The sequence below is a fragment of the Bidens hawaiensis genome, unplaced genomic scaffold, assembly GCF_021521415.1.
Source record: "Bidens hawaiensis isolate Kalapana, Puna unplaced genomic scaffold, B.hawaiensis_p1.1 tig00021837_1, whole genome shotgun sequence".
Lineage (NCBI taxonomy): Eukaryota > Viridiplantae > Streptophyta > Magnoliopsida > Asterales > Asteraceae > Bidens > Bidens hawaiensis.
The window spans coordinates 323,146-340,414 of NW_027493391.1; the positions used below are offsets into that span (position 1 = coordinate 323,146).

The 17,269-nt window shown below is 35.2% G+C and overlaps 2 pseudogenes across 1 annotated transcript; one reads left to right on the plus strand and one right to left on the minus strand.

Annotated features, from left to right (window-relative positions):
• The first annotated feature begins 1,891 nt into the window (after window positions 1-1,891).
• LOC143564235 (spermidine hydroxycinnamoyl transferase pseudogene) lies at window positions 1,892-3,382 on the plus strand (annotated as a pseudogene).
• Window positions 3,383-7,789: 4,407 nt separating this feature from the next.
• Window positions 7,790-16,418, minus strand: LOC143564236 (sodium transporter HKT1-like; annotated as a pseudogene). Its single transcript, XR_013140824.1, has 3 exons — window positions 14,894-16,418; window positions 8,980-9,210; window positions 7,790-8,244 (listed from the first exon to the last, which is right to left on the minus strand). The product of XR_013140824.1 is annotated as a sodium transporter HKT1-like (transcript).
• Window positions 16,419-17,269: the final 851 nt, after the last annotated feature.

The window sequence follows — 17,269 nt, forward strand, 5'->3', positions numbered from 1 at the left end:
TTTAGTATTTGGATGTATGAACATTTAAACAGTTATACTTTTGAGTTCACTTTTAATTTAATGGTTAAATGCAAACGTTGAATATTATAACTGTGTTCATTTTTAATACGTTTAATCCATGAATATTGTATTCTAAATTATTCGTAGTCGATCAGACTCGTGGGAGCGATTCTGAATTAAGACTATTCTGACTTTGGACTCAAATGGTTGACTTCCAAACTCACATACATCATTATGAAAGACGTTGGATGTAACTCGCATCAAATCATCTTCATGGATCTTAGTCATAAGATGCATTTGATATTGGTATGCTCATTTAGTATCCTTAGACCTGAGATACATATTAGAACTTTCGTTTACTAAAGGTATTCTTTGATCAATGTCAACCGCTGTCGCGTAACTGCCAGTCATAAAGGCATTGGTTGGGAGTATTCTGAAGTTCAGTGGGAGTTGTATGTAATCAAGATGGGATTCTGTACTCTTACATGATATGTGACAGTTAGACATTTTAGCGCCTTCTTTGATTCAAACTGGTAAAGTGTGAGGCCTCACCCAAACTTACTGTGTGTTTGATTGGACCACTTTGACTCGAGAACGAAAACGATAATGATTGAACGCCATATGAGATTAATCTGATCCATGTCTCATTGTTCAATTGGTGTCTTATACGAAAAGGATAGATGACAATGATTACTATAATTTCATTATCTTGCAATAGTGTATTCCAAGATCTTTTGGTTAATGAATTTAAAGTGTCATAACTTGTTGGGGGAAGCCATGTGTAGCTAGAGCACCGCTGGCTGTCAGTGTTAGGGAACTTAACTTGAAACCGTCCAAGTGGGAGACTGTTGGAAATTATGGACTGATTCGGTTAATTTAACGTGGCCGACCAAGTTACGACCTGTAAGAGTTACACCTTGGGTAACGAGCAAAATCCGCTTAATTTAGTTAACCAGTAATGACGAATAATATGATAGAGTTTATTTATTGGATAAATAAACTAATACGGGCTTGAGGCCCGGTTATTGTTTTGTAGTATTATATTTATAATAATGACCTTAATTGTTATCCAAGTAATAATAATAATCATACGTAATATTATACCATACATGTGATTACTTGGAGAGTAATTTATGGATATTATTATATATAATATAACATACATACAATTCATGATTGACATAATCAATTCAACGAGAACAGTAGCCGGCCCCATCCTTGTTTTGGTCTCTGCTCACGCACAAAAGGGAATCAACTATATTTAAAGGGAGCCGTCTAGCACCGTTTCCGTTACACGCCACCGTTTGCTGCTATTGCCCTTATTCTGTGGCTGCCGTTTTGAACACCACCGCCGCAACCGCGTTATCTCGTTATCGTCACCTAGCGTCGCTCGTTAACTCTCGGTGTCTCAACCGGTTATTCATTAACCGAGGTATTATTTATCTCATCGGTAGTTAACAATATATCGTATATTATTACTCGTACTCGTATCGTGAGTAACCGGATCCTGTACGGTTCCGTTTATGGTGATTACTCGTTTTTATATTCCGCTGCGTATTCATATATTAATGTGATTAATAAATTATGAAACTAATTTAATTAAACCGGGTTTAATTGTTAAACCGTTGACTGATCACCACTGAAACCCAACAACTGTGAGGTCATTCTTTAATAAGTTTGGTTCATCAAACATTTGTGATTTCATTTCCATTTGAATAGTAAACAACACACGTAAACTCTCATGATCATGCCCTCTACATCTCCTCAAATCCAATTTTTTATAGGCACAAGTTTAGGTCACACCATCCCAATGGCTTCATTTCATTTGGTCCTTAAATACCCCCCAAACATCAATACTTCTTCGATGAACTATCTCTATCTATCTTTCTCCATGAGGGTTTTCAACAAGACTTCTTGCATTGTGAAACCATCTGACTCCACATGGTCCGGTAAGCTAGTCTTATCAGAACTAGACCAAACTGGTGTCACCACTCATGTCCCAACCATTTACTTCTACCACCAAACCCCAGAGGATTGGCTCACAGTTCTTAAATCCTTGAAAAGCTCACTTGCTTGTACCCTAGTCCACTTCTACCCTTTAGCAGGCCGACTATCTCTTGTCGCTGGAGGTCGTCTGGAGATTCATTGTAACGCTTCTGGTGCGCAGTTCACCGAAGCTTATGCTGATATTGAACTTACCGATTTGGATAGTTTGTTACCTTCTCCACTATATCACCAACTTATTCCTTCTATAGATTATCAAAATGTACCCCTTGAAGAAATCCCATTATTACTTTTGCAAGTCACAAGGTTCATTTGTGGAGGATTATGTATTGGTTTAAACATATCACATGTTGCTGCAGACGGGCAAAGTGCGCTTCACTTTGTGTCAGAATGGGCTAGGATCTGTCGAGGCGAGTTGTTTGAATCAGCACCTTATCTTGATCGAAAAGTTTTACGAGCCGGCGATCCTCCAAGGACATCATCTGTGGTGATTGAAGATGAACAGTTTGGTCCACCACCAATTCTTGTAGATCAAAATGGCCAAAACGAGCGACAGAATGAAACCACGGTCACTATGCTGAAATTAACAGCAACCCAAGTTGAGAAACTGCGAAACGAAGCTAATTTAAGTCTTAAAACTGAGATGATCCGTGGGTTTACACGGTATGAGGCTATAACTGCACACATATGGAGAACTTCATGCAAAGCGCGTAACCACAATCCCGAACAGCCAACTGCATTAGCCATTAGTATCGATGTTCGTAGAAAGATGAGGCCTCCCTTGCCACAAAAGTACTTTGGGAACGCTATTGTAAATGGGATCGCCACTGGATGCTCGGGTGAGATAGTTTCAAAGCCATTAGGATATGTTTCAAGTATAATACGGGGCGCAATAGAAAAGGTTGATGACGAGTATGTGAACTCGGTGATTGATTTTTTGAAGAATCAAGATGACTTGTCGCAGTTTCAAGAATTAGTACCAACAAGTAATGATGATGAAGGACCTTTTTATGGGAATCCAAATCTTGGAGTAATAAGTTGGTTAACATTACCGATCTACGGTGCTGATTTCGGATGGGGGAAGGAAATTCATATGGGTCCAGGAACACATGAGTCTGATGGTTCTTCTTTGATTCTTCATGACAAAGATGAAGATGGATCATTGGTTGTTGCATTATGTTTGCAGGTGAGGCATATGCAGGATTTCAAGAAGCTGTTCTACCAAGATATTGATGTTAATGATGGGAGAATTAATTAACTAATTAACCATAACAACACAAGAAGATCTTGAATAAAAATCTCAAAAGAGTTGAATATCCTAGCAGTAGCTCCTCTATATATTTCTGTTTTCTTTAGAGTGTAATAGAAGGTGTATAATGAGAAAAAAAACCATTGAAGAATTTACTTTCACTATAAAAGTCACTGTGAACAATACAATTATTAATTTGTGTTTTTTTAAACTATATATAGAATAACTTTATGTCTACTTAACTTAAATTATTATTATTATTATTATTATTATTATTATTATTATTATTATTATTATTATTATTATTATTATCTATGTATGTATAATGGCCGATTAATGGGTCAAGGTGTCTTTGTTGGCGGTTAACACCGAATCAGAGTGATATATCTATTACACTTATATAAACATTATTAGAATCGTTGTTGTTATTAATATTATTATTATTATTATTATTTGTATTATTAAACCTATGTAACTTAGATTAGGATGATGCTAATGTAGGGTAACTCGCTGCCGTTAACCATGAACCGTTGTGATCATTTGTTAAAAGGCGCCAAATTAACCGTCACAACGGTTAGACCAAACGTAGTGGGGGGGAGGAATTCCGGCGATTTGAGGCGCAAACACCGCAACCGCCGATTTGTGGGGCGATAGAGGGGCGGTGTATTTCTTGCCGTTAATATTATTATTATATTCAAAAAGTTACCGTTGGCGCCTAACGGTCATATTAAAAAAATACAAAATTGATTTAAACAATATATATATACACGTATACCTCTTCTTCTTCAAACTCATATCCATTTCATACACTACACATAACCAAATTCTTCAAAAAAAACAACAAAAATGAATCCTAGAAACCACCCGAACCAACCATTCCCTCCTTTCGGTAAATATCATGGTTCGCAAAACCAACCGAACGTAAACATGCAATGGTCCCCGAACACCCGAAACCAACCGAACCTAAACTATCCGTTTCTCGACCCGAGCTTAAACATGGATGCCAACTACCTCATGCCCCAAAAACTCATCCCGACGTTCGGCTCTACCCAACAGGAGACTCAAACGACACGGGCCTCTGGTTCAAGCCAAAAGCTGCCCGTAAACACACACAAAAAAAACAACCGGGGAAACCGATGGCGCAACGTTATCCATTCAAGCAATGGACCGAGGAGGAGGAAGTAGCCCAGGCAAGGGTTTGGATTGTCGTTTCGGAGGATCCCGACGTTGGTAAGGTTTTTAATATTAAGTATTTATATAACTTTATTTAGTGTTTATTAAAAATGTGTATTGATTGTGACAAATAATTTTTATTTGTAGCTAACTTTCAAGTCGTTGGGATATTTTGGAGGAAAGTATTTGAAGCTTTGCTCGTGCTAACGGGTAAACACGAACACTGCCGGAGTAAAGAAGCGGTTCAAGCCCACTGGAAGGCCCTTAATTCCGATTGCCAAAAATTTGCCGGGATATACAACCGTTTGCACGGGACCGGTTGGCGTAGCGGGCAAAACGACGCCGACATCCGATCTAAAGCGTTAAGAGACTTTCGAGCTCAAGGGCAACCCGAATGGCTGACCGGGAAAGCGTTCAAGCATTTAAAATGTTGGGAAAAACTAAGGGTATGCACGAAATGGAATGGGGCACCCACCGTTCCGGTCGCTCGACGAACACGAAACGGTTAATTTAAACGACGACGACGAAGTACATGAGTTAGCTCGACCCCGCGTAAGAGCAAGAAAAAATAATACAAGCAAAGGGAAGGGTTCTTCGTCGTCAAGATTCAATATGGCGGCTAGTGAAGAAGTCGAACATCTAAACGAGGTGTTCCGTCGTTTCGAAACACATGCCGTAGAAATGGTAAAGGACATGAAAGAATCCAACAAATACCATGAAAAGCTAGCCCAAACGTTGGAACTACGAAATATGAATAAAGACTACAAATCCCTCAAAGCAGACATGTTTCACAAAGAGGCCGCAGTATTGCACCGACGATATGTTGAAAAAATGCACGAATATTATGGATATTAGTTTTTTTTTGTTATGTATTTTTTTGTATTTCTTTTTTAATTTTAATGTATTTTTATTTAATTATTTAATTTAATGGGTTTTAATTATAAAAAGAAAATAATAAAAATGGTGATGTGGCAAAGGAGGGGCTACAAAGCCATTACACCCCAAAAACAAATTCCTACACTTTGCTGACAGGACACCACGTGTTGCATTTAACCCCTCCACTACACATGATAGCCTTATTGATAAGTAGTCACAACCGATGTGATCAGTTCGAACCATTTGATTCGTGTATTTAACCTACATTTGTGCTTTCATTCTTGATTATGACAATCTCATTGTGAATCCATCCTAATCCTTAATCCCAAAGCTCTATATTAATGTATTCAAAGCAGATGTGTTTTCATGTAACAATACAAAGAACATTAATTTGCCAAGTGAAACACCTTATGCAAATCTTAAATGGGCCATACATAGGAGGGATACTTGGTTCATAAACTACGTACTGCCTCTTAAATTGATCAACTTATTTTAGGCTTAGTTGGTTGTGGAGTACTTGAAAACTTCATAATTAAGCGTGCTCGGTTGGAAGTAGTACTAAGATAAGTGATCTCCTGTGAAGTCTATCCATCGGGGACAAAACAGATAATATTTGTGATACGAGAACCCGGATGCTACATTTCATATATGGGTTCTGCTAGGGGAAACACACCATAACCTAATGAAGCAAATTGTTGAAAATGAGAACGAAGGTGTAAATGGAGGGTGATATATAGAGCCTAATCTTCAGAAAAGGACAACAGAAGGTGAAGTAGATAATGAATCCTCGAGTACCGAGATTGATACTGATGATTTTAGATGGATGGGTGCATGAAGTGGTGGTTCTTGGATCCATTTTATAGGCCAAAATCGCTTAGATAACGACTAACAGGTTGCTGCCACATTAATAGCGAGCTATCAAAAATGGCAATGCTCACTCAGCGTTTAGACGGGTCATTTGAAGATTAGACGGAAGGTCTAATACATACAAACAATCTGGAACATTAGACGGACCGTCTAATCAATTAGAACCTCTAACAGCTTATGAATCTTAATACGAACGGGGGTTAGGCGGTCTTTCAAACCAACTTTTGGGCCATTTTTATTTTTAACCCTCAAGTTTAACATTGGGCAAATTATCATTTGATCCCTTGACTTATAAAATATCAAAACAAAGGCTAGAGTATTATCACATCACATGCTTATAGCTTCTTTTAATACATAATATTAATTATACATTTAGCCTCTAACTTTAACACTGACATTTATGACTCGAAATTCTGTGGGTGTTATCATAAAAAGGTCTAGTGTGTTTGTGTACGCTTTCATTTCTATTAACTTGTAAACACACACTTAAAGAGTAAAAAAAATGCAATCAGAGCTTTATTTACATACTTTGTTTTGATTTGATCTTGTTCTTATGGGTAATATATTGTTTGATCATGATGTGCTATGTATATGATTAATTATGCCTTCGATTTATGTGTTTCGATCTGTATATTAATTCAAAGAGGATCTCGATCTGTACAAAACTTTTTGCCTTGGAAGATTTTGATCAATAGGACTCCTGTGAAAGTAAATTCGAGTAATCCGAGAATGGATGCTCCATATCAGGCCGTTCAATATATATGTTCTAAATGGATTGATACAACTGATCATTGGTTTGCAGAGTGTGGTTTTGGGTAGCGTCTGGGGTCGTGGCTAATTGGGTTGAGATGTCTTTCCCGACTTCATTGAATATGGAGAATCTGTTTTTTTTTTTTTGCTAGATACAAGTAGTTTTTAAAAAGTTAGAAGATAGGTTTGGAAGCTATTATTATGACTACTTGATGGGTTCCTTGGAGATAAAAAAACGAAAGCTTATTTAGAATGGGTTCGAAAAAGTTTGATTATATGTTTGTTGATAAAGTTAACTACTCGGTTTTATGGTTTTCTAGCATAAATTTTAAGGCTAGAACTGGTTTTGTTGATTGGTTAAATTAAAACCCGTTGTGAATCATGTAATTTTTGGTGTTTTCCCGTTTATCTTTATCTTCTTGCTAAGGGTTGTTTATTTGAAGCTAAGCTGTTGAAAACAAAAGATTTATTAACCCTTCTTTGTTGGAGAAGTTCCTATCCAATTTCTCGTACACACTTTCATTTCAAGCACATAGTTTTGAGCATACGTATCTCATTCACTTTTGCTCTTTCCACGCAACTTCATAACTCGTTGTTAAGCTCTCATGAAGAAAATTACAGACTATTAGTTGCTTATTCCAGACTATTAGTTGCTTATTCCATATGTTACAGTTTGTTTTTTTGGTTTTTGTTTTTTTTTTGTAAAAGCTAACAATAAAAGTAATACGACAGACATCGGTTGGATCAAATGGCCTTGGCATCATAAAATGCCTTCTAATTGCTCTAACTTCTTCTAGTTCTCACTAATCGGCTCTAACAACTTGCTAAGAGTGTGTGTGGATGGTTTTAGTAATATCAAAATATATAGCTTATAGACAAAATTAACATTCATATATTAATCCCAAATATATAGTTTACAACTTAATAATGCATGTATTAAAAACTTAGGACATATCATATATAGACAAATACGTGAACAAAAGATAAACATATAAGCACAAATAATGTAAGGTTGATTTACACATTGTATATTAACCATCAAGCGAATTTCTTTTCTTGGTATAGATAGATGCTTGAAGCAAGGTAATACTATGCATCTTTGGAGGGCATGAAAAAAACTGCATATTTACAAGAGCTTCCATGCTTTGCCTCCATTCATGTTAAATTTCTTTAGCCTACCAAAACACATCACTAGGATTAAAATTAGTTTTCCTGAGTCACTCCATTTTCCGGAAAAACCAAACCATTTGTTCTCACAAATGCCATCTGGTTTCAGCTGACAACCGCAACTGTAGCCGGTGGTGAACCCAACGTTTCCATAAGCACTGCAATTAGTTTAAATTCACAATCTATAAGTTGACAGTTCAGGTGATTTGTAAAAGAGAGATGATCTTGAATTCAAATTCTTTTTTCATGTATTTGATATATCTTTAGTCTTGGAAACTAAAATAAATAGCATATATATTTTTTGAACGGTTAATATAATATTAAAAATAAGTAACATAAGTTATTGATTTAAAACACGTTAACTTGTTATGTCATTGTACTTTGTTTATTTCTTAGCTTTTGCTAGTTTCGTTAATTTAAAAGTTGTTCTAAAAAATGTTAACTTTAATTTTAAAGTTAATTGATTATCTGTCGTTCAAAACAAAAGAAAAACTTGAGTTTCTCATTTTGTAGTTAGACCGCTGTGAAAGTATAAATATATTTGCATATTTTCTTCTGAATTTGTCATATTTAATATATTAATCTCATATAAAATGTAGTAAAAGTCTAATTGTATTCGCTATCCATTAGTTATAAACTATTTGTCAACTGTCAACCAGTTAGAGCCTTAGAGGTGCCACATGGATTGAACAATAGCCAATCATTTCAATGTGCAAATGTGCAATTATATATTATTACATACTCGCCTGATGCATCTTAATATAAATAAAATAAGAAAATAAATAAATAAATAAATAAAACATGCATATATCCTAGCATGTTATGTTGAATTTTGTATGTCCAATAGATATACATTACATACATACCTACATATAGAAGGAATATTGGGTTACCTTACGACTTCAATCACGATATTCAGGACACTGAAATTTAGGGGATCGTCTTTAATATTTCTCCTCTCTGTTATGCAAATGAGGATTATGAAGATTACGAGATATGATAGTTGTGAGAATACGACATTCTCCAAAATAACTCTTTTGTTTTTCTTCTTCCTTTAGTCACTATTTCTCTTGCCACTTTTGTTTGCCGATAAAGGCAAAAACGAGGTATACGGTGGAAGATACCTGTCTCGATATCATTTCATAGTCATTGGTTAGGCTTATATATAATGATAATTATTTAGTTATAAAGTTGTGTTTTTTAAGCTATATAAGTCTGTCCATTGATATTGACACATGCAAGTGACTTTAACGGACATATCGAATCAAAGACCTCGCGTAATGACTTTTATAAGAAATAATTGCAATTTGTAGCATCATAATAGTATTTAAGGTGTTGTTTGTTTTTCCTCAAAAGCACTTCTCCACCTCTTTTGTCTGCACTGAGAAGAGGGCGCGCAGAGCTTGGGCTCTGCAGCTTGTTTGTTTTTTCCGAAGACGTTTCATTAAAAAACGTCTGCGCGCTCTCTTCTCCCAAAAGTGTTGGTATTATTACTTCTGACCTCTTCTACCCATTTTTATTTCATCGATCATTATCATTCATCAGATACCCCAAACCCTAAACTCCACTCCTCCTCCTAACTCCTCTCCACTGCCGCCCACACCGCCGCTCCACTCCTCCTCCGGCTGCCTCCACACCGCCGCCGCTCCACTCACCATGCCGCCGCCGCTGCTCAGGCTGCACCAGCGCCGCCGCCGCTGCTCCGGCTGCACCAGCGGTACTCCGCCGCCGGTACTCCGTCGTCTAGTACTACAGTTTATTATTATTATCGAATTGACTTGAGTTTGAAATTGAGTTGAGATGTATGTGTTAGGTAGTGCGAATTATATGATTATATTTTTAGAAATTAGTTTAGATTTGAGAATGAGGTTGAGTGTATTGTGATCTACACTAGTGATTATTGAAACGTAGGGTTTTGATTTAGCTTTTAGCGAATAAGTAGCTTTATTAGTTTGGATCTCGTGTTTATTGATGTGATTCTGCTTGTGATTTTATAGATTGTTAGATTGTTAAAGTTTATTGGATTTTGTTAGATTGTTAAAGTTTTAGATTGTTAGATTTTGTTAGTTTTTTGTTAATTTTGTTAGATTTTGATTAGTTTGTTGAAAGTTTAGGTTTGTTAAATATTTATAATACTTTGTTGTTGAATAAAGTTTTAGTGTTTTGTTAATTGTTATTAGTTTGTAGAAAGTTTAGGTTTGTTGAATATTGTTAATACTTTGTTGTTGAATAAAGTTTGTAGAAAGTTTAGGTTCGATGAATTGTTGTTTTAATAGAATTGTTGTTTCTTGTTAGTTGATCATAAAAATGGTTGAGAAACAACATTGGTCGAATGAGCAAATAAAATGTTTATTAGAAACATGCATTGAAGAGAAAAACACCGTGGGTAAAAAAGGGTTGAGTTTGCACAAAGACTCGTGGGCTAAGGTAATACGGGTTCTTAAGGAAAAGTTTGGATTGGATTTGACTCAAAAACAAGTCAAAAACGCCTATGATAATCTTAAAGTCAAATACATAGGATGGTTGTATTTGAAAAACAAAACCGGCAACATCTACAACCCTCAAACAAATACCTTTACTTTAACGAACGAGGAATGGGAAGACTTTAAGAAGGTATGTTCATATATTTTTATTTTTTAACATCTACCTCTACCTTAAAGTTCACCCCTAGTTTATTTTTTAACATCTACCATTATTTTTTTAGGGGCATTCGAAAGCGGCATCCTTAAAAACAACTCCATTAGCATTTCCGGAACTTCATGCACAACTGTTTGATGAGAATATTGCCACGGGGAATCGCAAGTGGACCTCAACCCAAACATCAGTGGTTGGATCATCCTCTTGTCATCGGCTCCAATCGGTCCAACAACTGATGATTATGGACAACACAGAAGATGATGCCGGCACTAGTCCTACTACCGGGCCTACTTTTGAGCCTACTCCCGAGCCTAATCCCGAGCCTACCCCCAAAAGGGCTAAAACCTCAAAACCATCATCATCTGTCACTTTTGAGGATTTAGCACTTGACATGAAAAATGCTTTGCGATATTTGACTAGGGAAAAACCTGAAAAAAAACGCCCGGTAGTTACAACAGTTGTTGAGTGTTCTGAAAAGTTAAGTTTAGTTGGGTTAGAGTCGACGGACCTCTATATTTGGTTGCTTTTCATATTTTTGGAATGTCCACGGACATGAGAGAGGCGTGGATGGCATTGCCAAATGTTCCCGTCGTGTTAAAAGGGTGGATCGAGATGACGGCTAAAAATTTAGGACTTATGAAGTAGTTTTTGTTTTGTTGAAAACATTATTTGTTTTTGGTGTATGTTTTTTTAGTTATGTTGAAAACATTCTATGCTTTTTGGTTAAGTTTAACACATTGTATGTTATTTTATGGCTATGTGACATGGTTGTTTATGCTTTATGATAATGGTTGTTTTGTTATGGCTATGTGACATGGTTGTTTATGCTTTATGATAATGGTTGCTTTGTTATAGCTATGTGACATGGTTGTTTATGTTTTATTAACAGGTTCATAATGAATAATGATGAGAAAATACTTATGGTAGTTGTTATGTACTTGTATATCCGCTTTTTTGGAAGAGGGGTTTGAAACGAAAACGAGACAATGATTCGGCAATGACGGGACATAAATACACGTTAGAGTTATTGCAAGGAAATCCCAAACAATGCATTGAATTGTTACGCATGTCCCGTGAATCATTTGTTCGACTATGTGCACATTTTAGAACAATTATTCGTTAAAGGATAGTAAACATGTTTCGGTTGAGGAAAAGATGGCTATGTTTTTGATGATAATCAGCCATAACCAACGTTACGTGGTTATCAAGCGTAGATTTCAACACTCAAAGCAAACAATTCATAAATTCTTTCATGAAGTGTTGGATAAAATGATGCTTTTCGCCAAAGAAATGATAGTACCAACTTCTTTCAATCCGAATCCAAACATTCCGGGACATAACAAGAGGCAAGATTTTTAAAGGAGCGGTTGGTGCACTTGATGGGACCTTGATACATGCTGTTGTTCCTACTAGCCAACAAGATTTATATAGAGGAAGGGGAAATGATGATTGTTATCAAAACGTATTAGCAATTTGTGATTTTAACATGATTTTTACTTTTCATGTGGCCGGATGGGAAGGGGTAGCACATGATTCTAGAATATTATCAAAGGCATTATTAGACCCACACGCGCCATTCCCATTTCCACCATCAGGTATTATTATTGTTTGTTAATTATTTCTATGTTAGTTTAATATTGTAATTAATTGAAAATATTTACAGAGAAATACTATCTTTGTGACGTCGCGTATGCACACATACGAGGATTTATGGCTCCATATCGTAATGTGAGGTATTGGCTTGGAGATTTTCGTCGGAGACGTGCGTTAACCAATAAAGAAAAATTTAATCATGCACATGCAAAACTTCGAAACGTCATTGAGCGTGCTTTTGGTGTCTTGAAAGCAAGATTCCCTATATTGAAGAGGATGGCACCATTTCCATTGGAAACACAAAGGAACGTTACCGTTGCATGTTTCGCGCTACATTATTTTATTAGGAAACAAGGTTTGGACGATGAGTTGTTTACACAATACGATTAACCCAATGTGTCGATTGGAAATAGTCGTGGGCAAATTGATGCTGATGAAGACGAGGTTGAAGCACTTGGCACTGCATCAGATCGGGAATATATGACTCAGTTAAGAGATGAAATTGCTGAGCAGTTAATGCAAAATACGGAATAAATGATTTAAAAAATGTTTGTGGTATTATGAATATTATTTCAGTGTTGTTAACTATTATTTAAATTTGGATGTTGAAGACCTTTTTTATTTATATTTCAGTTTATTTAAATTTCAGCTTATTTTAGCAGTCTGCAGATGTTAAAAAACAAACAGTCTTTTTGTTGCAGACTGCAGAGTTTTGGTCCACCTCTTCTGCTACAGATGTTGGCAGATATGGTTTCGCAGTCTTCTGACATTTTACCTCTGAAAAACAAACAATACCTGAATACAGGACTGAACAGGCTATATTAATATATGACTATAAAAATGTTCATTGTTTCTTATGAAAGAATCCAAAGAATATATATTTTTTTAAAAACATAATAAAAAAAGTATAGTTTTGTTAGTGGATATATAACAATATATACCAATTTTAATGTTTGGATATGTATTCCAAACTAATATTCTGTTTATTATTATTATTATTACTATTTTTTTTGCTTGAAATCAATTTCAAGTTTTTGAGAAATGATATTAATCCCTAAAATTCCTCTTAATCTCACTTGATATAAATTTATAAAGTGACGTTAGATATGTTGAAGCGTTGATATAAAATTCTTCTTAATCTCACTTGATATAAATTTATATATTTTTGTGAACGAAGCTCGTTGTTCAAACTTTTTTTGCAGAGATATACTCATTTGAATAAAAATATTGAAAATTAATAAATATTATAAAAGGTAAGAGTAGAATACTTTTACAAACACAGTTCGAAAAAAAAAATACTTTTACAAATAACTACTTGTCTGGGTCAGAAGATGAATTTCTAGACCATGGTTACGTCATTCTGAATCACCCATTTTATATGAATTAATATTATTATTCTTTCAAATTGACTTCTACGCATTAATATATTTCAACTAAATTTTCATAAGATTAATTAAGTACTTAACCTACGGCATGTACTAGGAAACCGTTTCATGCATCCTCAAAAGAAAAAAAATGGGAAAATTCTGGACATAGTCCAAGAGAGATAAATTGAAAATAGTCCAAAGTAGGTTCCATTCTGAAAATAGTCCTTTCAAATCTATCTTACACGTGAGATTGAGATTCGTGATATGAAATATGGGTATCCTATCAGAAACTGAGATGTGTCCTTTCACAGATAAAGTTTCATTGAAATTTGATTTGCCCGATAGTTTTCAAGTGAAATAGATAAAGTTTCATTGAAAAAGATGATGGAGGTGGGTGGTGGTGATGGTGGTGGATGATGGCGGTGGGTGGTGGTTATGATGGCGATGGGTGGTGAATGATGGCGGTGGTGGATAAATTTACTTTTTCTAATATATATTCTTTTTATGCAAAAACAGATAAGTTTCATCAAAAAAACATCGAATTATAATACTTTGTAACAAAATCTATCTTTTTTGACAACACGTCTTTTTATGCAAAAATAGACGAAATTCATTTGGAATGCGTCCGAGGAGATGCATTTCAAAAAAACGCGAGAATCATCTTTTTTGAAACTTCACGTGACGGACAACTTTCATTACAAACCTATGGTTTTTCAGAAAACTATTTTCACTTGAAAACTATCGGCTAAGTCAAATTTCAATGAAACTTTATCTGTGAAAGAACAAGTGTCAGTTTCTGATAGGATACCCAAATCTCACGTCACGAATCCCAATCTCACGTGGAAGATAGATTTGGGAGGACTATTTTCAGAAAGTAACATACTTTGGACTATTTTCAGTTTCTCTCCTTATTTTGGACTATGTCCAGAATTTTCCCCAAAAAAATTATTAAATTGAAAGCAATGATTGACGTTTTTTATAATTAATGTTATCGATCTTAGATTATTCATCCAACGTTGACTTCTAGTCTAGACTTACTTTTTCACGTCTATTTTAAATTTTAATTTAACAAAAAGTACTTTTATAACAAGCCATGTGAACCTTCATGAATGCACCTGTTAACATTTTTTAATTAAACTGTTTTATTGAATATGATTTTGTTAAATTAGATAAGTTTCATCTAAATAGATAATAAAGTAAAGAAACTAACATCATGACCACGATCAACACCAATGAAGCTGCGGCGATGGTGGATAGGTTGACGATGGTTTCACCCGTATGTCTAGTGTTGATGGTCTGAAACATAACCCCGACAAACTTTTGATAATTGTTCATGCCCGCCAAACCATCAGAGTGCCATTCCATCGCAGAAAACAGTATAAATTGTATGATGATAAACCCAAACACCGTAACCACAAGAAATGAGGAGTGCGAGTGAGAAAGGAAATGATGGAACCTAATTTCTTTAGCATTTTTCAAGAGGTAACTAGTTTCATCTTTCTTTTTGAACTTCCCAATGTTCCAAACAGCAAATCTCAAAACTGAAGGGAACAAAGTGTTACCTAGAAGAACTTGAGGATTAAAAGTAACAACAAGCCAGAATTCTTGCTGAACACCATCATGTTTTCATTGGTGGAACAAAACCACAACTAGCAAAGGTGGAAACTATAGTGAAGAGGGAGAAAGTGAATATATTTAGACCCTTTTGTTTGAGTACACTTTTGGCACTTGAAATGACATTTAGGTACACATAAACTGAAAAACCCCCTAAAGTTTGGATAAACAATACGTAACCTAACACAAGAAGACCTAGAATTTTATGGATTTAAATTTCAAATCCTCCATATCAGACACCGTTCAGAATCATAACCTAATTCAAAAATATATGATTTAGAGCTTTCGAATTGAGGGTTCGCTATGGTGCCTAGCTCTAGATGGTCATGAAAGTTTGGTGGGATACAGAGATCACTCATCGAATCGTTCACCCTACTGTCCTCTTTTATAGAACCACGACGTGAAAAACTGCGCACAAGGAGTCCAGCCATAGAAGTAAAAACCTCACCACCAATGAACATTAATATTGTCATGATGATGAGTTGGGTGTTAGAGAAAACCTCCATTTCAACCGCAGACATACTAGAAACAGTAGTTGCGGAAACGGAGGTGAAGAATAGATCTAGTTTTCTAGGGGTAAATGTGGTGGTTCTTGGATCGGTTGCATTGAGTATAAGAAACCCTATACAAGAAACACCGAGGAAATAGAACACTTCGATAAAAAACTGGTTCATGCGACCGAACAACATAACGGTAGAAACAAAGACTAGGAACCACATGAATTGAAAATAACATGATAACACGAAACATGAACCACTACAAAGTTGTTCTAGTTTCTTTCCTACGTAGGAAAAGGCCACCATTTTGAAGGTTGCAAGATAATTAAGAAACCTTAATTATACTGCAATGAAGAAGATTGAGTGCTAATGTTGAGTAATTTGGAGGTATATATAGGGAAGGTATATATTCATAACGGGTATTGTTGTGTTTTATATGTTTTTTCTAACCTATAATTAACGAATATTCTGTAAACATGACTTAGTTGGGGTAGAAGAAACTGTTTAATCAAATATACCGATAAATTGAATGTATGTATAAGTCGTTTATTATATAGATATAATATTAAATATATATTGTTATTGGTTTAATTATAAATATCCATGAGTTAATTTGTTAAAGATCCTCCACTTACGCCCTAGTGGTAGAAGACTGGAGTTCTTCAACGGAGACTCAAGTTCGTTATCATTTGTGGCACTTTTGCTGAATATTGACAATAAATTATTTGAGCTAAGTCTTGCGAGGTTGTCAATTCGAATCCCGAGCTCACCGGGTTTTAGTTATACCGTGTGTTACGCCAGAGAGTTATACTCTTGTGGTGACACAACGACTGTCCATGGGCAGCTGGAAATATGGTTTCTCGGGAGAACACCCAAGCCAAACTTTAAGCCAGCGTGTGCTTGGTTAAAACAACATAGTCTGACCAGATTGGAGTAACGAGACTCTTCAAATTAAAGAGTGCGATGACATAACACACAAGAAAGTCGTAGCTGTAAAAGAAATTAATTTGTTAAACGCAGACCATCAAAAACAAGTTTAAAATTTGTTTTTCTTTTCCTTTTAGTTTTTTATTGTTTTTTCTTGTAAAGAGTGGTTTAGCTAGAACTCCTGAAAATGAGGTTTGTTATAACGGCCATATGAATCACTAACAGGCCATTAACTAACCCAATCATATATCTTAAAAAAAAAACCATGATAGGTAAGAAAATCCGTTAACTTAATCTGAAACCATGTACTTTTCTATCAAATGTGGGACTTTAACCCACAAGCTCTCCTATTCAAATTGATTTTTTTTGGTACTTTAACTTAACTATTTAGGATAGAGATTATTGACAATCCCAAAAAATAGTTCATTATTCCAAATGATCTTCTATTAATCTTCCATTAAATATTATTCTAAGTAAATGTGAATATATAAAATATAAATGTTAAAAAAATGGTAAACATATTCATAAATAGAGCAAGATTAACCATA